This window comes from Plecotus auritus, assembly GCF_963455305.1.
Source record: "Plecotus auritus genome assembly, chromosome: 7".
In the NCBI taxonomy this organism is placed as follows: Eukaryota; Metazoa; Chordata; class Mammalia; order Chiroptera; family Vespertilionidae; genus Plecotus; species Plecotus auritus.
The window spans coordinates 95,649,229-95,655,456 of NC_137774.1; the positions used below are offsets into that span (position 1 = coordinate 95,649,229).

Genomic DNA, 6,228 nt, shown 5'->3' on the forward strand with positions numbered 1-6,228 from the left:
CATATTAAGCTTTTATTATCTTGGATCAGCATCACCAACATTCAGTAATAACAATGAGTTCTTATTATGTACTAGGCACTTTGCTAGATACTGAGGGATATGGAAATAAACCAAGCCAAACCAAAATAAAATAGATCTGGCCTCATGGATATGCAGAATTGCTAGGGAAAAGGCCATTTTAAAAAGTAGTTAAACCAAAGAGTGATCACTGTGGTGAGTTTTATGCATTTTCATTTTGACTGACCTTAAATGACTAGTCCATATTACTGATCTAAAGGCCTTTATATTAAACTAGAGGCCCGATGCATGAAATTCGTGCAAGGGGCTTGGCCCTCACAGCCCCGGCTGCCTTGGCCGTCCTTCGCAGCCTCGGCTGACCCTCACAGCCCCTGCTTCCTCCGGAAGGTCATCCGGAGCGTCTTACTGCTGTTCGGTCTAATTAGCATATTAGCTCTTTATTACATAGGATAAATATCCTAATATATAAAGAGCCAGGGTCCGTAATGTCCAAAACGACCAAACAGATGACCAAATGCCAGGCTGCGGACACAAGAGGCTCAGGTGGGTGGGGACTGGCAAGCGGGCTGAACTGCTGACCTTTCAGTCCCTCCTGGGTCATGGGCGCTGCGGCGACCCAGCACTGACTGCCACCACCAAGGCGAGTGTGATGTGATTGGTTGGGGGGCCCTGCCATCACCCTACGATCACCCTGCAGAGGGAGGCCCAGGCTAACCGTCCAGCAGCGGTGGGCAGGGCCTCCCTCTGTGGGGAGATCAATCATGGGGTTCCCAGATTGTAAGAGAGCACAGGCCAGGCTGAAGGACTCCCTCCCCCCTGAGTGCACGAATTTCATGCACCAGGCCTCTAGTGTATATATAAGTACTAGAAGCTACTTGAAATCAAATGCAGATGGTGAATCCAGCAAATATCAATGAGATCAGAATGATTGACCAGATATTATCTAAGAAATCCTGATACATAACTTAAAAATAAAAAAAAAATTTAAATGTTGCATTTAAAAGGAAGTGAAAGCATTCAAAGGAAGACAAAGGCAAAATGTTTTCTTTATTGGAGCTATTTGAGATGGTTCAATGTGACAAATATAAAATGGGGACAAGAGAGCATTGCAAAGGAAACAAGAAACTGAAAAGAGAAGCAGATGACACTAATTATCAGTGTGAAATGTATGTCACCTGTTTAGCGCCAACAAACAAACACAAGACCATAAAGAGCCTGTGGAATTGTAAAGGAATCCTGTGGAATTGTAGTTGAAACTCCCCTGGCAACTGCTTCAAGCCAAAAGCTGGAGTCACCAGATGTCCACTTTCCAAAAAGAGAAATCTGTTTGAGTCAGGCCCCAGAGATTTCCCATCACCAATGTATGAATGTAGTTGATATAATTCCATCAAAGAACTCTTATTAAACATCCAGAATGTCTCCATTTTTTACTTTCTTTCTTCAAATTATTCTTAATATATAATATCAACATTTTAACAAGCACCTAAATTATATGACAGTTTTTGTTTTTGTTTTTTTTAAAGTATAGTTAGTTTGTTGCAAAATGAAATCCTAAATGGATATTACTCTTTTTTTGGTCCTACTTTGTGGTGATTCTGCTACTTTTCAGATTATTTTAGAGACTTAGAAGTGGAAGGAAATGTGCAGGATATTTAAGAAACTGAAAAATAATTTTATATAACCAGATACAGATTTGAATGGAGAACAGATATGTTGTGATACAAGAAGCGCTTATATTTTAAAAATTATTACTAAGCATTCCCTGATTCAAAAAACATTCTAAGTTTGATGTATACTTTCTGATAACACAGTTTACAATAAGAAGAAAAAGAGAAAAGGTAAATATGTGAAGACAACACATGACTTGCTTCGGGCAAGTTTTAGGAAACTCTGTAGCTGCAATTAGATCATTACTTGAAAAAAATCCTTTACATTGAGTGTATACTACTAAACAAGAGCATCACCTAGAATAAAGATAATACAGTTGGGATAAATTATTGAATCACACACTATATTTAAAAGCTCTAAGTTTAAAAGGTTTCAGAATCTGAAACCATCTTAGAAATGATCTACTTCTATTCCCATTATTTTACAAATGAATACAATCTCGTTAAGTGACTTTTCAGAGGTTGCATTGAAATAGTGTAGCAAAGAATTATACACACACACACACACACACACACACACACACACACACAAAACTCACCCAAACATGGAGTGGCTAGAATGTTAGCACCAAAAAAGGAATTCAGACAAAAGTTTCAAACCCATGTTTGATGTTTAATCATCCATCAATCAAAATGCAAGTATCTGGGGCCACAGGGATTGAATTCCCACTGAATATGTAGTTAGGTATAATGAAATAGAAAAAAAAAAAATGATCTCAGAAAGAAAGTGAAAAAAAAGAGGGCATGCTTATCGACTTCACAGATGTGGGCTTCTTTTTTTGCCAAGAACATGCCTTGCAACAATAGGATAAGGCTTATGATGGTTGCCCTCATGGCAATCACTTGTCATTAACTCATCAGCTGAGCCAACAAGAGGAATTGGATCAAACAGATTTTGATGTAGCATTCATCAGATAGCTTAATGCATCCAAAATGACACTATTTTCTTTGTTTGCCAAGCTATCATTGAAGAAGTTAAAGTGAAATTAAAAGTATGCATTTTATAATAATTTTCTTAAGAAAGAAATAACAAAACTATAAATATATCTTTGATCTGTGGTGTGAACTTAAATTGTGGGTCCTATAAAAATCTAGACAAAATCTTTCCAATTTCTATCACTGAACCCTTTTTTTATCAGGCCACCTGAACGGAATAACATGGATGTAAAAATGTTCTAGTTTTGCTCTTTGTTTTTATCTATGACATGCAGATTTCCATGTTGAAAAGCTGAGATCCCTATTAGTTACTAGTTAAAACTAATGTTTTGTAACTATAGATTGGTTTTCATTTTTCAACTGATGGATATGTTCATTACCTTGATTGTGAAGATGTCACAATTGTATGTATACATATGTCAAAGCTCGTCAAACCATGCATTTTAAACATGTGCCATTTATTGTAAAACTATTTAAAAATAGAATAAAATTATTCTAAATTACCATAATTAAAAAAACACACAATGTTTTGAAAACATGATTCATGATTGAAAATTAAAACAGGGATTTTGATTTGTGATTGACTAGTTACTGGATAAATTTCCTTAGTTTTAAAGGAACAAATATGAAGTAGTCATTTGAATCTTGAATGGTTTATCAAAATGTATTTTTCTTTATATCCTAAAGTTACCAAGTACCTGTTATAGTAAAGGAAAAGGTATTTATTTGAGGATTATGCCTATATATATATATATATATATATATATATAAAAGGCTAAGTGACCGGCTGACTGGCCGACTGGTTGGTAGGTATGACACACACTATCGGGGGGCAGACGCTCAACACAGAAGCTGCCAAGCGACAACAACTTGGCAGAGTGCCCTCTCACACTCCGGGACCCCTTAGGGAATGTTGGACTGCTGGTTTTGGCCCAATCCCTGCAGTCCAGGCAGAGGGACCCCACCTGCCAGAGGGACCCCACTCACTCCACAGATGCCCTTTGGGCCCCGGCACTGTCCCAGGTGCAGCCTCCCATGGAGGAAACACAGAGGTTGGCTCCAGGGCATCTCCAGCCTGTCTCACCCAGCGCCCCTCCCCCACCCCCCCAACATCCACCTTCTAATTAATTTCCTTTCAATGAGCACGAATCCATGCACTGGACCTCTAGTCTATATATATAAAAAGCCAGTGTCCATGATGACTGTGACGACCAAATGACCGGTCACCAAGAGGTGCATTGAGCACCTCTTGGTCCATCCCCCCGGCCCTCAAGCTCTGATTGATTATGGGATGGCTAATGGGGTAACCAGGGTGAGTGGTGTGGTGGGGACTGGCGAGCAGGTGGAAGGTAGACCTCTTGGTCCCTCCTCCCAGCCCTAAGGCTCCAATGATCGGTGGTGGCAGTGGGGTGGAAATGGGGACTGGCGAATGAGCAGAACATGGTCCTGATGGCAGGCTAGGTGGTCAGTCCAGAGTAGGTTTGGAGTGTGCTTGGAAAGAAAGAGGAAGATCCGATTAGAAAATGGCATCACCGCCGGCCTCAACCCCAAAACGGCGCTGCTGGCCAAGCACCTGCTGAAGCTGCTGCCCGCGGACAAGCAGATTGAGACTGGACCCTTCCTGAAGGCGGTGTCCCACCTGCTGCCCTTCTTTGATTGCCTTGGGTCCCCAGTGTTTACACTCATCAAGGCAGACATAAGTGGTAACATCACAAAAATCAAAGCTGTGTACAACACCGACCTGGCCAAGTTCTGGACCCTGCAGAACATCCTGGAGGTGGAGAAGAAAATGTATGGAGCAGAGTGACCCAAAGTGGGGGCCACGCTGGCATTGATGGCATTGATGTGGCTGAAAAGGGGCCTCTGTGACGGGGAATGGGACAAGAGCCACCCCAACCTCATCCACATCAATGCCACCAAGGCCTACGAGATGGTGCTCAGGAAGTACCACAGTTGGATTGTGCAGAAGATCTTCCAGGCAGCGCTGTATGCCATGCCCTACAAGTCCGACTTCCTGAAAGTGCTCTCCAAGGGCCAGAACGTGATAGAGGAGGAGTGCCTGGAGAAGGTCCGCTTGTTCCTGGTCAACTACATGGCCACCATTGACGTCATCTACGAGATGTACACCAAGATGAACATCGAGCTTAACTACAAGTTGTAGGCATGCCCAGCAGCTGGCACTCCCAGAAACAGACAAGCCAGAATCATTGTGAAGCAAGCTGGCAGGCTGCCTTGACCTGCATCCCCCAGAGCAGCCCAGAGTCTGGCTAGGGTTGAAGGGGACAGCCAGCCCTGGTTTCTGAAAAGTCATTTTTGGGGTCTCTCCTAACAGAGCAATAAATAACCATCTTACTTCTGAATCACCTTTAATTTCATGGCAGCACAGACTGACTGCCTTCATTTCAGTGTGATAAAAATCAGTTAATGCTGTTAATAAGTCAAGTCCTAGGGTTTTCTGTCCACGTCCTCCCACGTGGTGCATGACCCCGGGGGAACCCTGTCATACACCTCATTTTAAAAATGAGGATCTGGTGCAGTGAGATGTTTTGGGTCATGTAAGGACCACGAGGAGTCTGATTTGAAATTATACAGGATTTTTTTTTTTTTAAAGCAGACTGCTGTGTGCTCTCCTGTGGTTGCACAGCCCAGCATCACAGCGCTGTCAGTATAGACCCCGCTTTTTCCTACTGTCTTTTTCCAGTTTTTTATAGTTGAAAACCACCAGCAAGCCTTTGATGACCTTGACCAAGGGGACTTTATTTTAAAGCTATCAGGTATAAATAACTGACCACAGATGACTGAATTTGCATTCTTCTGAATAAGTATTTTCTTCAGGGATAGCCTACCCCACCTAAGAAACTACCTATCATGTGTGTTCTCTCAGAGGGGAGACCATGGGCCCTTCTGATGCCGAGACCCAAAGAAACACCTCACTGCCTTAACTAACAAGAGCTGTATTTTGAAAGTGTTGGGGTGAATAGAGTGACCCCCAAGGAATTCATGTATGCTAAAAACCCAATGAGGAACAATTGGTGATTTTTATGCAAACACTAAGTAATTCTTAATAAATAAATCTATATTTTGGAATCACACACACAAAAAAACAACAAACAAACAAAACAAAAAAACGTTGGAGATAGTGAAGGGCAGTTTGTCCAGACTGTTGAGAGCTCAGAATTAAAGTTTAATTGGGACAGAAATCCTGCTAATAGCACCTGATGCCTGAAATCTGAGCACTCTCATTTTAGGTTTTCCAGTTCAAGTTTTTGGAGACTGCCTATTAAAACACTCCTGGTTGGAAAGTGTTTGTATAGAAGCCCATAAGTATTAAGTATTTGCTGTGTTTACCATGCTTAGCTCTCTGTAAGGAATATGAAATAATGTTAAATGCCTCATGTTCTCAAGAAGCTTGAATTTTAAAATAAAAAACAAAGAAGAAATATAAATATTAAAAATAAAAAAAAGAAACTTGAGTTTTAGGGGCGAAATCAGGCAGGCAGGCAAGTGGTTAGGAGCCAGCAGTCCCAGATGGTGAGAGGGATGTCCAGGGGATCAGGCCTAAACCACCAGTCGGACATCCCAGAAAGGTCCCATATTGCGAGGGTGC

The 6,228-nt window shown here is 41.6% G+C and overlaps 1 pseudogene across 1 annotated transcript; it reads left to right on the top strand.

Moving 5' to 3' along the window:
• Positions 1–503: 503 nt before the first annotated feature.
• Positions 504–4,782, top strand: LOC308252721 (glycolipid transfer protein-like; annotated as a pseudogene). The gene is made up of 3 exons: positions 504–561; positions 1,830–1,891; positions 4,078–4,782. The product of its transcript is annotated as a glycolipid transfer protein-like (transcript).
• The last annotated feature ends 1,446 nt before the right edge of the window (positions 4,783–6,228 follow it).